Source organism: Oncorhynchus masou, chromosome 12 (genome assembly GCF_036934945.1).
Source record: "Oncorhynchus masou masou isolate Uvic2021 chromosome 12, UVic_Omas_1.1, whole genome shotgun sequence".
Classification (NCBI taxonomy): domain Eukaryota; kingdom Metazoa; phylum Chordata; class Actinopteri; order Salmoniformes; family Salmonidae; genus Oncorhynchus; species Oncorhynchus masou.
In genome coordinates this window covers 26,052,800-26,073,522 of record NC_088223.1, presented here as the reverse complement: position 1 = coordinate 26,073,522, position 20,723 = coordinate 26,052,800, and the positions used below count along the sequence as shown (strand labels likewise).

Below are 20,723 nucleotides of genomic sequence, written 5' to 3'. Positions count from 1 at the left end.
AACCCCATCTTCGGGGGACAAATCTCTTTTTAGTTTTTTAAAAAGCCTTTCTGCTACATATTATAAATACACATTTTACATACACATTTTACGTACACATTTTATGTACATATTTTACATACATGGTACTTTTATATAAAGCAGTCACATTACAATAATACATTACCAAACAGCCACTCTCAGACAATCCCACGTATCACCATAGACCTCAGCTCTTTAATCACACCCCTCAGCCACTCTCAGACCATCCCACCTATCACCATAGACCTCAGCTCTTTAATCCCGCCATTCAGCCACTCTCAGACCATCCCACCATTCACCATAGACCACCCTCGTTTGGTTTCCATGTAACATATATATATATATATATATATATATATATATATATATATATATATATATATATATATATATATATATATATGTTTTACATTTTGAACCTTTCTAATATTTTAGTGTCTACAGATTGTGAGCTAAAGATGAAAACCTTTCCGACGAGTATTATTATATTATTTATTGACTGACTATGGCTTTCCAAATCGCCCAACACTGCTATTTGTACGGTTAATTTTAAGTGTTTGTAGTGATTTTTTAACCATTCCTGAACTCTGTCTCTTCGCAGCAAAATCTACAGAGCTGAGATTGTTGTATGCCCAATATACAGTTGAAGTCGGAGGTTTACATACACTTAGGTTGGAGTCAATAACACTCGTTTTCAACAACTCCACAAATTTCTTGTTAACAAAATATAGTTTTTGCAAGTTGGTTAGGACATCTACTTTGTGCATGACACAGGCAATTTTTCCGAAAAATGTTCACAGACAGATTATTTCACATATAATTCACTGTATCACAATTCCAGTGGGTCAGAAGTTTACACACACTACGTTGACTGTGCCTTTAAACAGCTTGGCAAATTCCAGAAAATTATGTCATGGCTTTAGAAGCTTCTGGCTAATTGACCTCATTTGAGTCAATTAGAAGTGTGGATGTATTTCAAGGCCTACCATCAAACGCAGTGCCTCTTTGCTTGACATCATGGGAAAATCTAAAGAAATCAGCCAAGACCTCAGAAAAAAGACCTCCACAAGTCTGGTTCATCCTTGGGAGCAATTTCCAAATGCCTGAAGGTACCACGTTCATCTGTACAAACAACAGTACACAAGTATAAACACCATAGGACCATGCAGCTGTCATACCGCTCAGGAAGGAGATGTGTTCTGTCTCCTAGAGATTAATGTACTTTGGTGCGAAAAGTGCAAATCAATCCCAAAACAACAGCAAAGGACCTTGTGAAGATTCTGGAGGAAACAGGTACAAAAGTATCTCTATCCACAGTTAAACAAGTCCTATATTGACATAACCTGAAAGGCTGCTCAGCAAGGAAGAAGCCACTGCTCCAAACTGGCATAAAAAAGCCAGACTACGGTTTGCAACGGCACATAGGGATAAAGATCAAACTTTCTGGAGAAATGTCCTCTGGTCTGATGAAACAAAAATAGAACTGTTTGGCCATAATGACCATCGTTATGTTTGGAGGAAAAAGTGGGAGGCTTGCAAGCCGAAGAAAACCATCCCAACCGTGAAGCACGGGGGTGGCAGAATCATGTTGTGGGGGTGCTGTGCTGCAGGAGGGACTGGTGCACTTCACAAAATAGATGGCATCATGAGGTAGGAAAATGACGTGGAAATATTGAAGCAATATCTCAAGACATCAGTCAGGAAGTTAAAGCTTGGTCACAAATGGGTCTTCCAAATGGACAATGACCCCAAGCATACTTCCAAAGTTGTGGCGAAATGTTTTAAGGACAACAAAGTCAAGGTATTGGAGTGGCTATCACAAATCCTATAGAAAATTTGTGGGCAGAACTGAAAAAGTGTGTGCGAGCAAGGAGACCTACAAACCTGACTCAGTTACACCAACTCTGTCAGGAGGAATGGGTCAAAATTCACCCAACTTATTGTGGGAAGCTTTTGGAAGGCTACCTGAAACATTTGACCTAAGTGAAACAATTTTAAAGGCAATGCTACCAAATACTAATTGAGTGCACAGTTGTGGCCATAAAGTTTTGAGAATGACACAAATATTAATTTTCACAAAGTCTGCAGCCTCAGTTTGTATGATGGCAATTTGCATATACTCCAGAATGTTATGAAGAGTGATCAGATAAATTGCAATTAATTTGCCATGCAAATGTACTGAATCCCCCTAAAACATTTCCACTGCATTTCAGCCCTGCCACAAAAGGACCAGCTGACATCATGTCAGTGATTCTCTCGTTAACACAGGTGTGAGTGTTGACGAGGACAAGGCTGGAGATCACTCTGTCATGCTGATTGAGTTTGAATAACAGACTGTAAGCTTCAAAAGTTGGGTGGTGCTTGGAATCATTGTTCTACCTCTGTCATCCATGGTTACCTGCAAGGACACACGTGCCGTCATCATTGCTTTGCACAAAAAGGGCTTCACAGGCCTATCACAGGATATTGCTGCCAGTAAGATTGCACCTAAATTAACCATTTATCGGTTCATCAAGAACTTCAAGGAGAGTGGTTGAAATGTTGTGAAGGAGGCTTCAGGGCGCCCAAGAAAGTCAAACTTCAACTGTATATAGCATTCTGTCAGTGGCAAGAATTTTATATAACAATTTAAATTGAAAAATTCAAAGTGTGTTTTGTACCAGTTCATAAACCATGTGCCATGTATCTTTCAAATATGCCAGGCAAACAAGTTCCCTACCCACTCCCTTTTCCACTTGCCTCCTCCAGTTTGGATTGAGCAGACATTCCCATATATTTCCGAGAGCTGCATATGTAACATAACTCCTCCGTTTCTATTCATAATATCATTAATAAATATAATAATAAAACATTTAAAAAATCCATTGAAATATTTTTTTTATCAATCAGTACATCCTCTTAAGGATCTGACCCGTTGGCGCCTAAAGTGACATACACAAATCTAACTGCATGTAGCTCAGGACCTGAAGCAAGGATATGGACACCGATCGCATTGAGGATATTTGAGTTTAACCATAACATTTGTTGTCACATTTGTTCTATCTTTTCTGGAGGATAAAACTAAAATTGTAACCAACTAAATATGAAAAGGACTTTAAACTAAATTTAATTTAAATTAGTTTGAAATGAGAAGTTGTAATCTGTATAAAGTTAAAAAGGCCATTTTTTAACAAAGGAGGAGTCTTTCTTAATAAACTACAGGAGAACCATTTTGGGTTTAAGAATAACTTATGTATGAGTGAAGCTTTTAGTGAGTGGTTAAAAGCTTTCATATTGAATAATTGTAGCCCCAAAACTCATATTCATTATATAAATAGGCACGTTCAATTTTGTCTGGCTTAGGGTTCCAAAGAAAATTAAATATTTTTTACTCATATGATTTGAAAAACGAGTCGTCTGGGTTATGTAGCACGATTAGTAAGTAAGTGAACTGTAATAGGACCAAATAGTTAATTTAATTACATTTTAATCAATGTGATTTTTCCATAAAAAGACAAGTATTTACCTCTCCATGGTTGCAGAATCTTATCTATTTTTGCTAACTTTCTATTGAAATTGATTGTGGTAAGTTCCTTTATATTTTCGATACGTGAATACCAAAAATGTCTGCTTCCCCATCTGCCCATTTTATTGGTAAAGTACAAGGTAGTGTAAACACTGTGTCTTTTAATCATCCAATACGTAATATGATACACTTGTCATAATTAGGTTTTAGTCCAAAGGCTATAAAACGATCAAGATCTTCAAGATCTTCAATGAGACTGTGAGACTGTGCAGGCATCCAGATTGAGGACTTAAAGAAAAGTATTGGATCTACATGGATCTACATTGATACTTTTGTTTTTATCCCCTGGATTTCTATCTCCTTGAAGTTCTTGTTGGATGGAATTTTATAGCTAGCGTTTCAATGGCCATAATAAATCGATATGGAGACAACGGACAGCCTTGTTTTACTCCTCTTAAAGCTCAATACTTTCTGAGAAGTAACCAGTATTTACTATTTTACATCTGGGGTTGCTGTCCATAACTTTAACCCATTGTATAAGAGATTCACCGAAATTAAAGTAATCCAGGCATTTATATATAAATTCTAGTCATACTTTATCAAACGTCTTTTCGAAATCTGCTATGAAGACCAGGCTCGGTACTGTATCTTTGATGTTCAGTTGTTACAAGTAATTGCCGTATATTATCTCCAATATATCGTCATTGTAAAAAAACTGTCTGATCAGGATGAACAATATCTGGTAAAACCTTTTTTATTCTATGTTCATGCATTTTGCCAGGATTTTCACTTCACAACAGTGAAGTATAAGAGGTTTCCAGATTTTTAAATGGACTGGATCTTTATACTTACCACCGGGGTCCTGTTTTAGTAGTAATACAATCAAACCTTCTTGTTGAGTACCTGAAAGTCTACCATTTGTATAAGAGTAATTAAAACATGATAATAATGGATCTTTGAGTACATCAAAAAAGGACTGAAATACCTCTACTGGTATACCATCAAGACGTGGTGTTTTTCCAGACTGAAAATATTGAATTGCCTCAAAAAGTTCCTCTTCTGTAAGTTGGCCTTCACACAGGTCTTTCTGTAAATTTGTATATTTTACATCATTATTATTATTATTAGGAAAGAAAGCTTTTTTCACAATTTTCCATCCAATTAGCTTTATTTTTATACATTACACTTGATCGTGCTTGAGTAAGTACCTCCAATTCTTTTTGTTTTTCCTCTTACCTATTTTGTTCCTCTATAGTACATTTTCCATTACCAACTACCCACGCTGCTATTTCCTCTATTTTCTTTAGTAGTCTATTCTCTTTTGCCCTAAACTGCTTTTGTTTTAATGATGAGCATTGTAGTGAATGGCCTCTGAACATGTAAAAGCATCCAATACAATAAGGGGATCTGCTGTACCTGTGTGGTGCAGAAAAAAGTCCATTCTGAATTATTTATGTACTAATGTCTTCGTTAAGAACATATTGTCATCCTTTGCTTTGATTACATTTCCAATATCCCTGTCCACATGGAAATTCTGTAAGAGTTAAATGGGGGCCAATTCGATGGTGGTCCGATCGCATTTGTTCTCCTATTAAAACTTTTTTAAACTTTTGATGCCAGCAAGAATAAAACCAGGAAGTAGTCAAGACGGCTATATATATCTCACTAGGTCAGGGTTTTCAGCCTCCATATAGCCACTAGTTCTAATGTATCCATGATATTCGTGATCTCCTTAAGTGCATGAGGGGGATAGTTTGTAGTGTGATTTCTTTTACGATCCATTGAGGTACTTAAAACCGTATTATAATCTCCCACCATAATAATAGATTCATTCGTTGCCGGTGAGCTCAATAGATTATTATATATATTTTAGAAGTGTGAATCACCATTATTTGGCCCATATAGATGAATTAGCCAGATGTGTTTTTTGGTCCAATAGCATAATTAAAAGAATCCATCTTCCTTGAGGATCTGTTTGCACAATCGATTAAAATGTGTATTAATTAGTATAATCACCCCTTTGTCATCTTTGCGGAGGTGGAATATTCTGTCCTTGGTAAATGTCCCCACACGCACACACACACACACGCACAGACACGCACACGTACACACACACACACACACACACACACACACACACACACACACACACACACACACACACACACGCACACACACACACACGCACACACACGCACAGACACACGCACGCGCACGCGCACTCGCGCACACACACACACACACACACACACACACACACACACACACACACACACACACACACACACACACACACACACACACACACACACACACACCCCTGGATCATGATGCTCTGACATAATGTCCTACATAGTCTACATGTTTAATACATAACACCATTGGAGTCGGCAGAATGACTGGTACTGAGAGAGAGATGAATATGAATAACAGGCAAAATATTTGTTTTTTTATATAAGACTGAGCTAAGGTCTATTTCTGGGATGTTGAAGGTCAGAATATGGATGCCTGACCACGGAAAGTCTCAAACTGGATTTAGGACCATCCTAAATGGCTTAAAAAGGAAACAAACAACAACTTAGGGCTTTAAGGGATTTAGGATTTAGAGAGAGTTGAGGTATTTTCAAGGTCTCATTAGGACATGAGATAGTGTTGTGGTCCTGCACCAGGACTGTATCGATCTAAATCTGTGGTACTCCACCACTACTGCCACTCCTACCCTTCTCCTCACCCCCATCCTATCGCATAACCTCCCTCTATCATGGCATGGATCTCTCCAACCCCCACCACTACCTCTTTCCTCACCCCACCCCACCTCAACCTATCCCATCACTCTTATGGTTGGTGGTTGAAGATATAGTGTACCCCCTCTAGTGGTGTGGGGGCTTTGGCAAAGTGGGTGGAGTTATATCCTTCCTGTTAAGCCCTGTCCGGGGGTGTCCTCAGATGGGGCCACAGTGTCTCCTGACCCCTCCTGTCTCAGCCTCCAGTATTTATGCTGCAAGTCGTTTATGTGTCGGGGGGCTAGGGTCAGTTTGTTATATCTGGAGCACTTCTCCTGTCCTATTCGGTGTCCTGTGTGAATCTAAGTGTGTGTTCTCTAATTCTCTCCTTCTCTTTTTCTTTCTCTCTCTCGGAGGACCTGAGCCCTAGGACCATGACCCAGGACTACCTGACATGATGACTCCTTGCTGTCCCCAGTCCACCTGACCGTGCTGCTGCTCCAGTTTCAACTGTTCTGCCTTATTATTATTTGACCATGCTGGTCATTTATGAACATTTGAACATCTTGGCCATGTTCTGTTATAATCTCCAACCGGCACAGCCAGAAGAGGACTGGCCACCCCTCATAGCCTGGTTCCTCTCGGTTTCTTCCTAGGTTTTGGCATTTCTAGGGAGTTTTTCCTAGCCACCGTGCTTATACACCTGCATTGCTTGCTGTTTGGGGTTTTAGGCTGGGTTTCTGTACAGCATTTTGAGATATCAGCTGATGTACCCTTACCCCTATCCTCATCTCAACCCATCCCTCGTTGGTCCCAACCGATCAGTGGAAAATGCCATTGTGATGGGAAGAAGAGCTAGTTATTGTGGGATCCGGAACCATCACTGTATTGATCTAAATCTGTGGGACATCACCACAACCACAACCCAAACACTTATCCTCACTCCATCCCATACCCACCACAACCCTCACCCTTATCCTCACTCCATCCCATACCCATCACAACCCTCACCCTTATCCCCACTCCATCCCATACCTACCACAACCCCCACCCTTATCCTCACTCCATCCCATACCTACCACAGCCCTCACCCTTATCCTCACTTCATCCCATACCCACCACAACCCCCACCCTTATACTCACTCCATCCCATACCCACCACAACCCTCACCCTTATCCTCACTCCATCCCATACACACCAGAACCCTCACCCTTATCCTCACTACATCCCATACCTACCACAACCCCCACCCTTATCCTCACTCCATCCCATACCTACCACAACCCTCACCCTTATACTCACTCCATCCCATACCCACCACAACCCTCACCCTTATCCTCACTCCATCCCATACACACCAGAATCCTCACCCTTATCCTCACTCCATCCCATACCCACCAAAACCCTCACCCTTATCCTCACTCCATCCCATATCCACCACAACCCCCACCCTTATCCTCACTCCATCCCATACCCACCACAACCCCCACCCTTATCCTCACTCCATCCCATACCCACCACAACCCCCACCCTTATCCTCACTCCATCCCATACCCACCAACACCCTCACCCTAATCCTCACCACATCCCATACCCACCACAACACCCACCCTTATCCTCACTCCATCCCATCCCATACCCACCAACACCCTCACCCTAATCCTCACCACATCCCATACCCACCATAACACCCACCCTTATCCTCACTCCATCCCATCCCATACCCACCACAACCCCCACCCTTATCCTCACTCCATCCCATACCTACCACAACCCCCACCCTTATCCTCACTCCATTCCATACCCACCAACACCCTCACCCTTATCCTCACTCCATCCCATACCCACCACAACCCTCACCCTTATCCTCACTCCATCCCATACCCCCCACAAACCTCACCCTTATTCTCACTCCATCCCATCCCATCCCATACCCACCACAACCCTCACCCTTATCCTCACTTCATCCCATACCCACCACAACCCCCACCCTTATCCTCACTCCATCCCATCCCATACCACAACCCTCACCCTTATCTTCACGTCATCCCATACCCACCACTACCCCCACCCTTATCCTCACTCCATCCCATCCCATACCACAACCCTCACCCTTATCTTCACGTCATCCCATACCCACCACAACCCCCACCCTTATCCTCACTCCATCCCATCACATACCACAACCCTCACCCTTATCCTCACTGCATCCCATACCCCCCACAAACCTCACCCTTATTCTCACTCCATCCCATCCCATCCCAAACCCACCACAACCCTCACCCTTATCCTCACTTCATCCCATACCCACCACAACCCCCACCCTTATCCTCACTCCATCCCATACCTACCACAACCCCCACCCTTATCCTCACTCCATCCCATCTCATACCACAACCCTCACCCTTATCCTCACTTCATCCCATACCCACCACAACACCCACCCTTATCCTCACTCCATCCCATCCCATACCCACCACAACCCTCACCCTTATCCTCACTCCATCCCATACCTACCACAACCCCCACCCTTATCCTCACTCCATCCCATACCCACCAACACCCTCACCCTTATCCTCACTCCATCCCATACCCACCACAACCCTCACCCTTATCCTCACTCCATCCCATACCCCCACAAACCTCACCCTTATTCTCACTCCATCCCATCCCATCCCATACCCACCACAACCCTCACCCTTATCCTCACTTCATCCCATACCCACCACAACCCCCACCCATATCCTCACTCCATCCCATCCCATACCACAACCCTCACCCTTATCTTCACGTCATCCCATACCCACCACTACCCCCACCCTTATCCTCACTCCATCCCATCCCATACCACAACCCTCACCCTTATCTTCACGTCATCCCATACCCACCACAACCCCCACCCTTATCCTCACTCCATCCCATACCCACCACTACCCCATCCTTATTCTCACTCCATCCCATACCCACCACTACCCCCATCCTTATCCTCACTCCATCCCATCCCATACCACAACCCTCACCCTTATCCTCACTGCATCCCATACCCCCACAAACCTCACCCTTATTCTCACTCCATCCCATCCCATCCCAAACCCACCACAACGCTCACCCTTATCCTCACTTCATCCCATACCCACCACAACCCTCACCCTTATCTTCACGTCATCCCATACCCACCACTACCCCCACCCTTATCCTCACTCCATCCCATCCCATACCACAACCCTCACCCTTATCTTCACGTCATCCCATACCCACCACAACCCCCACCCTTATCCTCACTCCATCCCATACCCACCACTACCCCATCCTTATTCTCACTCCATCCCATACCCACCACTACCCCCATCCTTATCCTCACTCCATCCCATCCCATACCACAACCCTCACCCTTATCCTCACTGCATCCCATACCCCCCACAAACCTCACCCTTATTCTCACTCCATCCCATCCCATCCCAAACCCACCACAACGCTCACCCTTATCCTCACTTCATCCCATACCCACCACAACCCTCACCCTTATCTTCACGTCATCCCATACCCACCACTACCCCCACCCTTATCCTCACTCCATCCCATCCCATACCACAACCCTCCCCCTTATCTTCACGTATTCCCATACCCACCACAACCCCCACCCTTATCCTCACTCCATCCCATCACATACCACAACCCTCACCCTTATCCTCACTGCATCCCATACCCCCCACAAACCTCACCCTTATTCTCACTCCATCCCATCCCATCCCAAACCCACCACAACCCTCACCCTTATCCTCACTTCATCCCATACCCACCACAACCCCCACCCTTATCCTCACTCCATCCCATACCTACCACAACCCCCACCCTTATCCTCACTCCATCCCATCCCATACCACAACCCTCACCCTTATCCTCACTTCATCCCATACCCACCACAACACCCACCCTTATCCTCACTCCATCCCATCCCATACCCACCACAACCCTCACCCTTATCCTCACTCCATCCCATACCTACCACAACCCCCACCCTTATCCTCACTCCATCCCATACCCACCAACACCCTCACCCTTATCCTCACTCCATCCCATACCCACCACAACCCTCACCCTTATCCTCACTCCATCCCATACCCCCCACAAACATCACCCTTATTCTCACTCCATCCCATCCCATCCCATCCCATACCACAACCCTCACCCTTATCTTCAAGTCATCCCATACCCACCACTACCCCCACCCTTATCCTCACTCCATCCCATCCCATACCACAACCCTCACCCTTATCTTCACGTCATCCCATACCCACCACAACCCCCACCCTTATCCTCACTCCATCCCATCCCATACCACAACCCTCACCCTTATCCTCACTGCATCCCATACCCCCCACAAACCTCACCCTTATTCTCACTCCATCCCATCCCATCCCAAACCCACCACAACGCTCACCCTTATCCTCACTCCATCCCATACCCAGCACAACCCTCACCCTTATCCTCACTCCATCCCATACCTACCACAACCCCCACCCTTATCCTCACTCCATCCCATCCCATACCACAACCCTCACCCTTATCCTCACTTCATCCCATACCCACCACAACCCCCATCCTTATCCTCACTCCATCCCATACCTACCACAACCCCCACCCTTATCGTCACTCCATCCCATCTCATACCCACCACAACCCCCACCCTTATCCTCACTCCATCCCGTACCCACCACAACCCCCACCCTTATCCTCACTCCATCCCATACCCACCACAACCCCAACCCTTATCCTCACTCCATCCCATACCCACCAACACCCTCATCTTAATCCTCACTACATCCCACACCCACCACAACCCTCACCCTTATCCTCACTCCATCCCATCCTATACACACCACAACCCCCACCCTTATCCTCACTCCATCCCGTACCCACCACAACCCTCACCCTTATCCTCACTCCATCCCATACCCACCACAACCCCCACCCTTATCCTCACTCCATCCCATGCCCACCACAACCCCCACCCTTATCCTCACTCCATCCCATACCCACCAACACCCTCACCCTAATCCTCACTACATCCCATACCCACCACAACCATCACCCTTATCCTCACTCCATCCCATACCCACCACAACCCTCACCCTTATCCTCACTCCATCCCATACCCACAACACCCCCCATCCTAATCCTCACTCCATCCCATCCCATACCCACCACAACCCCCACCCTTATCCTCACTCCATCCAATACCCACCACAACCCCCACCCTTCTCCTCACTCCATCCCATACCTACCACAACCCCCACCCTTATCCTCACTTCATCCCATCCCATACCCAACACAACCCCCACCCTTACCACACTCCATCCCATACCTACCACAACCCCCACCCTTATCCACACTTCATCCCATCCCATACCCACCACAACCCCCACCCTTATCCTCACTCCATCCCATACCCACCTCAACCCCCACCCTTATCCTCACTCCATCCCATACCCAACACAACCCCCACCCTTATCCTCACTCCATCCCATACCCACCAACACCCTCATCCTAATACTCACTACATCCCATACCAACCACAACCCCCACCCGTATCCTCACTCCATCCCATCCCATACCCACCACAACCCCCACCCTTCTCCTCACTCCATCCCATACCAACCACAACCCCCACCCGTATCCTCACTCCATCCCATCCCATACCCACCACAACCCCCACCCTTATCCTCACTCCATCCCATACCCACCTCAACCCCCACCCTTATCCTCACTCCATCCCATACCCAACACAACCCCCACCCTTATCCTCACTCCATCCCATACCCACCAACACCCTCATCCTAATCCTCACTACATCCCATACCCACCACAACCATCACCCTTATCCTCACTCCATCCCATACCCACCACAACCCTCACCCTTATCCTCACTCCATCCCATACCCACAACACCCCCCATCCTAATCCTCACTCCATCCCATACCCACCACAACCCCCACCCTTATCCTCACTCCATCCCATACCCACCACAACCCCCACCCTTCTCCTCACTCCATCCCATACCTACCACAACCCCCACCCTTATCCTCACTTCATCCCATCCCATACCCACCACATCCCCCACCCTTACCTCACTCCATCCCATACCTACCACAACCCCCACCCTTATCCTCACTTCATCCCATCCCATACCCACCACAACCCCCACCCTTACCTCACTCCATCCCATACCTACCACAACACTCACCCTTATCCTCACTCCATCCCATACCTACCACAACCCCCACCCTTATCCACACTACATCCCATCCCATACCCACCAAAACCCTCACCCTTATCCTCACTCCATCCCATACCCACCACAACCCCCACCCTTATCCTCACTCCATCCCATACCCACCTCAACCCCCACCCTTATCCTCACTCCATCCCATACCCAACACAACCCCCACCATTATCCTCACTCCATCCCATACCCACCAACACCCTCATCCTAATACTCACTACATCCCATACCAACCACAACCCCCACCCGTATCCTCACTCCATCCCATCCCATACCCACCACAACCCCCACCCTTCTCCTCACTCCATCCCATCCCACACCAACACAACCCCAACCCTTATCCTCACTCCATCCAATCCCATGCCATACCCACCACAACCCCCACATTTATCCTCACTAAATCCCTTACCCACCACAACCCTCACCCTTATCCTCACTCCATCCCATCCCACACCCACCACAACCCCCCTTATACTCACTCCATCCCATCCAATACCCACCACAACCCTCACCCTTATCCTCACTAAATCCCATACCCACCAACACCAACACCCTCACCCTTATCCTCACTCCATCCCATACCCACCACAACCCCCACCCTTATCCTCACTCCATCCCTTACCCACCACAACCCTCACCCTTATCCTCACTCCATCCCATCCTATACACACAACAACCCCCACCCTTATCCTCACTCCATCCCATACCCACCACAACCCCCACCCTTATCCTCACTCCATCCCATACCCACCACAACCCCCACCCTTATCCTCACTCCATCCCACCCCACACCCACCACAACCCCCTCCCTTATACTCACTCCATCCCATCCCATACCCACCAACACCCTCACCCTAATCCTCACTCCATCCCATCCCATACCCACCACAACCCCCATGCTTATCCTCACTCCATCCCATCCTATACACACCACAACCCCCACCCTTATCCTCACTCCATCCCATACCCACCACAACCCCCACCCTTATCCTCACTCCATCCCATACCCACCAACACCCTCATCCTAATCCTCACTACATCCCATACCCACCACAACCCCCACCCTTATCCTCACTCCATCTCACCCCATACCCACCACAACCCCCACCCTTATCCTCACTCCATCCCATCCCACACCAACCACAACCCCAACCCTTATCCTCACTCCATCCCATATCCACCACAACCCCCACCCTTATCCTCACTCCATCCCATACCCACCAAAACCCCCACCCTTATCCTCACTCCATCCCATCCTATACACACCACAACCCCCACCCTTATCCTCACTCCATCCCATACCCACCACAACCCCCACCCTTATCCTCACTCCATCCCATACCCACCAACACCCCCACCCTTATCCTCACTCCATCCCACCCCATACCCACCACAACCCCCACCCTTATCCTCACTCCATACCATCCCACACCAACCACAACCCCAACCCTTATCCTCACTCCATCCCATAACCACCACAACCCCCACATTTATCCTCACTAAATCCCATACCCACCAACACCCTCACCCTAATCCGCACTACATCCCATACCCACCACAACCCCCACCCTTGTCCTCACTCCATCCTTGTCCCACCACAACCCTCACCCGTATCCTCACTCCATCCCATCCCATACCCACCACAACCCCCACCCTTATCCTCACTCCATCCCATCCCATACCCACCACAACCCCCACCCTTATCCTCACTCTATCCCATACCCACCACAACCCCCACCCTTATCCTCACTCCATCCCATACCCACCACTACCCCCATCCTTATTCTCACTCCATCCCATACCCACCACTACCCCCATCCTTATTCTCACTCCATCCCATACCCACCACTACCCCCATCCTTATTCTCACTCCATCCCATAACCACTATCCCCATCCTTATTCTCACTCCATCCCATACCCACCACTACCCCCATCCTTATTCTCACTCCATACCATAACCACCACTACCCCATCCTTATTCTCACTCCATCCCATACCCACCACTACCCCATCCTTATTCTCACTCCATCCCATACCCACCACTACCCCCATCCTTATTCTCACTCCATCCCATAACCACTATCCCCATCCTTATTCTCACTCCATCCCATACCCACCACTACCCCATCCTTATTCTCACTCCATCCCATACCCACCACTACCCCATCCTTATTCTCACTCCATCCCATACCCACCACTACCCCCATCCTTATTCTCACTCCATCCCATAACCACTATCCCCATCCTTATTCTCACTCCATCCCATACCCACCACTACCCCCATCCTTATTCTCACTTCATCCCATACCCACCACTACCCCATCCTTATTCTCACTCCATCCCATACCCACCACTACCCCATCCTTATTCTCACTCCATCTCATAACCACTATCCCCATCCTTATTCTCACTCCATCCCATAACCACTATCCCCTTCCTTATTCTCACTCCATCCCATAACCACTACCCCATCCTTATTCTCACTCCATCCCATAACCACTACCCCCACCCTTATCCTCACTCCATCCCATACCCACCACTACCCCCATCCTTATTCTCACTCCATCCCATACCCACCACTACCCCCATCCTTATTCTCACTACATCCCATACCCACCACTACCCCCATCCTTATTCTCACTCCATCCCATAACCACTATCCCCATCCTTATTCTCACTCCATCCCATAACCACTACCCCCATCCTTATTCTCACTCCATCCCATACCCACCACTACCCCCATCCTTATTCTCACTCCATCCCATACCCACCACTACCCCCATCCTTATTCCCACTTCATCCCATACCCACCACTACCCCATCCTTATTCTCACTCCATCCCATACCCACCACTACCCCATCCTTATTCTCACTCCATCCCATAACCACTACCCCCATCCTTATTCTCACTCCATCCCATACCCACCACTACCCCCATCCTTATTCCCACTTCATCCCATACCCACCACTACCCCATCCTTATTCTCACTCCATCCCATACCCACCACTACCCCCATCCTTATTCTCACTCCATCCCATAACCACTATCCCCATCCTTATTCTCACTCCATCCCATAACCACTACCCCCATCCTTATTCTCACTCCATCCCATACCCACCACTACCCCCATCCTTATTCTCACTCCATCCCATACCCACCACTACCCCCATCCTTATTCCCACTTCATCCCATACCCACCACTACCCCATCCTTATTCTCACTCCATCCCATACTCACCACTACCCCCATCCTTATTCTCACTCCATCCCATAACATCTACCCCCATCCTTATTCCCACTTCATCCCATACCCACCACTACCCCATCCTTATTCTCACTCCATCCCATACCCACCACTACCCCCATCCTTATTCTCACTCCATCCCATACCCACCACTACCCCCATCCTTATTCCCACTTCATCCCATACCCACCACTACCCCATCCTTATTCTCACTCCATCCCATACCCACCACTACCCCCATCCTTATTCTCACTCCATCCCATAACCACTACCCCCACCCTTATCCTCACTCCATCCCATACCCACCACTACCCCCATCCTTATTCTCACTCCATCCCATACCCACCACTACCCCCATCCTTATTCTCACTACATCCCATACCCACCACTACCCCCATCCTTATTCTCACTCCATCCCATAACCACTATCCCCATCCTTATTCTCACTCCATCCCATAACCACTACCCCCATCCTTATTCTCACTCCATCCCATACCCACCACTACCCCCATCCTTATTCTCACTCCATCCCATACCCACCACTACCCCCATCCTTATTCCCACTTCATCCCATACCCACCACTACCCCATCCTTATTCTCACTCCATCCCATACCCACCACTACCCCCATCCTTATTCTCACTCCATCCCATAACCACTACCCCCATCCTTATTCTCACTCCATCCGATAACCACAACCCCCATCCTTATTCTCACTCCATCCCATAACCACTACCCCCATCTTTATTCTCACTCCATCCCATAACCACTACCCCCATCTGTATTCTCACTCCATCCCATACCCACCACTACCCCTATCTTTATTCTCACTCCATCCCATAACCACTACCCCCATCTTTATTCTCACTCCATCCCATAACCACTATCCCCACCCTTATCCTCACTCCATCCCATACCCACCACAACCCTCACCCTTATCCTCACTCGATCCCATCCTATACACACCACAACCCCCACCCTTATCCTCACTCCATCCCATACCCACCACAACCCCCACCCTTATCCTCACTCCATCCCATACCCACCACAACTCCCAACCTTATCCTCACTCCATCCCATCCCACACCCACCACAACCCCCCTTATACTCACTCCATCCCATCCAATACCCACCACAACCCTCACCCTTACCCTCACTAAATCCCATACCCACCACAACCCCCACCCTTATCCTCACTCCATCCCTTACCCACCACAACCCTCACCCTTATCCTCACTCCATCCCATCCTATACACACAACAACCCCCACCCTTATCCTCACTCCATCCCATACCCACCACAACCCCCACCCTTATCCTCACTCCATCCCATACCCACCACAACCCCCACCCTTATCCTCACTCCATCCCACCCCACACCCACCACAACCCCCTCCCTTATACTCACTCCATCCCATCCTATACACACAACAACCCCCACCCTTATCCTCACTCCATCCCACACCCACCACAACCCCCACGCTTATCCTCACTCCATCCCATCCTATACACACCACAACCCCCACCCTTATCCTCACTCCATCCCATACCCACCACAACCCCCACCCTTATCCTCACTCCATCCCACCCCATACCCACCACAACCCCCACCCTTATCCTCACTCCATCCCATACCCACCACAACCCCCACCCTTATCCTCACTCCATCCCATCCCACACCAACCACAACCCCAACCCTTATCCTCACTCCATCCCATACCCACCACAACCCCCACCCTTATCCTCACTCCATCCCATACCCACCAAAACCCTCACCCTTATCCTCACTCCATCCCATACCCACCAAAACCCCCACCCTTATCCTCACTCCATCCCATCCTATACACACCACAACCCCCACCCTTATCCTCACTCCATCCCATACCCACCACAACCCCCACCCTTATCCTCACTCCATCCCATACCCACCAACACCCTCATCCTAATCCTCACTACATCCCATACCCACCACAACCCCCACCCTTATCCTCACTCCATCCCACCCCATACCCACCACAACCCCCACCCTTATCCTCACTCCATACCATCCCACACCAACCACAACCCCAACCCTTATCCTCACTCCATCCCATAACCACCACAACCCCCACATTTATCCTCACTAAATCCCATACCCACCAACACCATCACCCTAATCCGCACTACATCCCATACCCACCACAACCCCCACCCTTGTCCTCACTCCATCCTTGACCCACCACAACCCTCACCCGTATCCTCACTCCATCCCATCCCATACCCACCACAACCCCCACCCTTATCCTCACTCCATCCCATCCCATACCCACCACAACCCCCACCCTTATCCTCACTCTATCCCATACCTACCACAGCCCTCACCCTTATCCTCACTTCATCCCATACCCACCACAATCCCACCCTTATCCTCACTCCATCCCATCCCATACCCACCACTACCCCCATCCTTATTCTCACTCCATCCCATACCCACCACTACTCCTATCCTTATTCTCACTCCATCCCATACCCACCACTACTCCCATCCTTATTCTCACTCCATCCCATTCCCACCACTACCCCCATCCTTATTCTCACTCCATCCCATAACCACTATCCCCATCCTTATTCTCACTCCATCCCATACCCACCACTACCCCATCCTTATTCTCACTCCATCCCATACCCACCACTACCCCCATCCTTATTCTCACTCCATCCCATAACCACTATCCCCATCCTTATTCTCACTCCATCCCATACCCACCACTACCCCATCCTTATTCTCACTCCATCCCATACCCACCACTACCCCATCCTTATTCTCACTCCATCCCATAACCACTATCCCCATCCTTATTCTCACTCCATCCCATAACCACTATCCCCATCCTTATTCTCACTCCATCCCATACCCACCACTACCCCATCCTTATTCTCACTCCATCCCATACCCACCACTAACCCCATCCTTATTCTCACTCCATCCCATAACCACTACCCCCACCCTTATCCTCACTCCATCCCATAACCACTACCCCCATCCTTATTCTCACTCCATCCCATACCCACCACTACCCCATCCTTATTCTCACTACATCCCATACCCACCACTACCCCCATCCTTATTCTCACTCCATCCCATAACCACTATCCCCATCCTTATTCTCACTCCATCCCAAAACCACTACCCCCATCCTTATTCTCACTCCATCCCATACCCACCACTACCCCCATCCTTATTCTCATTCCATCCCATACCCACCACTACCCCCATCCTTATTCTCACTCCATCCCATACCCACCACTACCCCATCCTTATTCTCACTCCATCCCATACTCACCACTACCCCATCCTTATTCTCACTCCATCCCATAACCACTACCCCCACCCTTATCCTCACTCCATCCCATAACCACTACCCCCATCTTTATTCTCACTCCATCCCATAACCACTACCCCCATCCTTATTCTCACTCCATCCCATACCCACCACTACCCCTATCTTTATTCTCACTCCATCCCATAACCACTACCCCCATCTTTATTCTCACTCCATCCCATAACCACTATCCCCACCCTTATCCTCACTCCATCCTATACCCACCAACACCCCCATTTCATCCTCACTCCATCCCTCTTTTGTTTCGCCATTGTTTACAGTGAAAAATCCCCTTGTAACGGGAGGACCAGGATGCCACCACAACGCCCACTTCTACCCTTATCCACATCACCCCCACCCTTTACCCCCTCCCTCTTTCCACAAACCCCTCCCCTTATCTTTACCCATCCCATCTTCACCCCAGGTCATCCGATCAAATATCTTTGTGAAACCCCTATTCTCACCCCATTGTATTCCAGCCCATCTCATCTCTCTTTCATGGTCCACACTCTCCCATCTGTACCAGTGATAAAAAAATCCTATAGTGACTTGAGGAACCAGAGGAGCAGCCAGTCTGATGACATGTCTGGAGCCCCTTGGGGGAAACAAATCCATTTTCATCAGCAGACAACAGAAGATCAATAAGGTCCAGTCAAGAGGGACTGGGAGGACCGCTATGGGGGCTGGGTGTGTGTGTGTGTGTGTGTGTGTGTGTGTGTGTGTGTGTGTGTGTGTGTGTGTGTGTGTGTGTGTGCGCATGTGTGTGTGCGTGTGTATAGGGGGTATTGAAATGGAAGTCTTCCATGCAATAGATTGGGTGAGGAAATCGTTAAATTGTTTGTATATCCATGTTTCCATCCACAGTTTTTATGCGAGTAAAGTCACACCATGTAAAAAAAAATTATGACAGCTTTGATGGAAACAGGAAATTTGATAGAATTTTATAAATGCTGACAGATAATTTGTGCTTTGGACATGGTGGGATCTTTTTTGTGTCTGTAAAATGTATTATGCAAAAAATGGTAGTAGAAACAACTTTATACGCACATATTAATATAATGTCCATCATATGAAAGTAAACTTGGGGTCACGGTATGACATGGTGTGTGGTCCTCCCACTATGACTCGGGAAAGCATGCAGTTTATTAGTCTACAGATTAAATAAGTTATGATGAGCTTGATGCTCCTTACCAATAAATACTGAATGTCTTATTCTGGTGATATGAAGATTGATGCTTGACTGCTGTTTGACAAACACAAATATTCTTGCTCTTATCCATAACAATCTCATCATGTAGGTAGCCTAACCACACTGTATCTGTGAGCTGTTGGCTAGAGCACATGTGACAAGAGTCGGCACATTTGCTATTTAAAACAACAGTTTTGTGCCAAAAATATCGGTAGAATTGAAAATGTTATAGAAATACATTGAACTTTTGATTTTTAATCTTTACATGAAAACGTAAGAGAAAATGTGTGCAATACCTCATCACGTATTGATTTTCATTCGCAAGAAGTCTGATGGGTGGAAACACCAGGGGTGAGAAAATGCGCATGTTTTCTTTTATGCAGATTTGAAAATAT

At 47.6% G+C, this 20,723-nt stretch overlaps 1 protein-coding gene across 1 annotated transcript in view; it reads right to left on the bottom strand.

The window, feature by feature from the left end:
• LOC135549768 (thrombospondin type-1 domain-containing protein 7A-like) overlaps positions 1 to 20,723 on the bottom strand; it is a 183,629-nt gene that overhangs the window by 57,041 nt on the left and 105,865 nt on the right. The window lies entirely within an intron of this gene.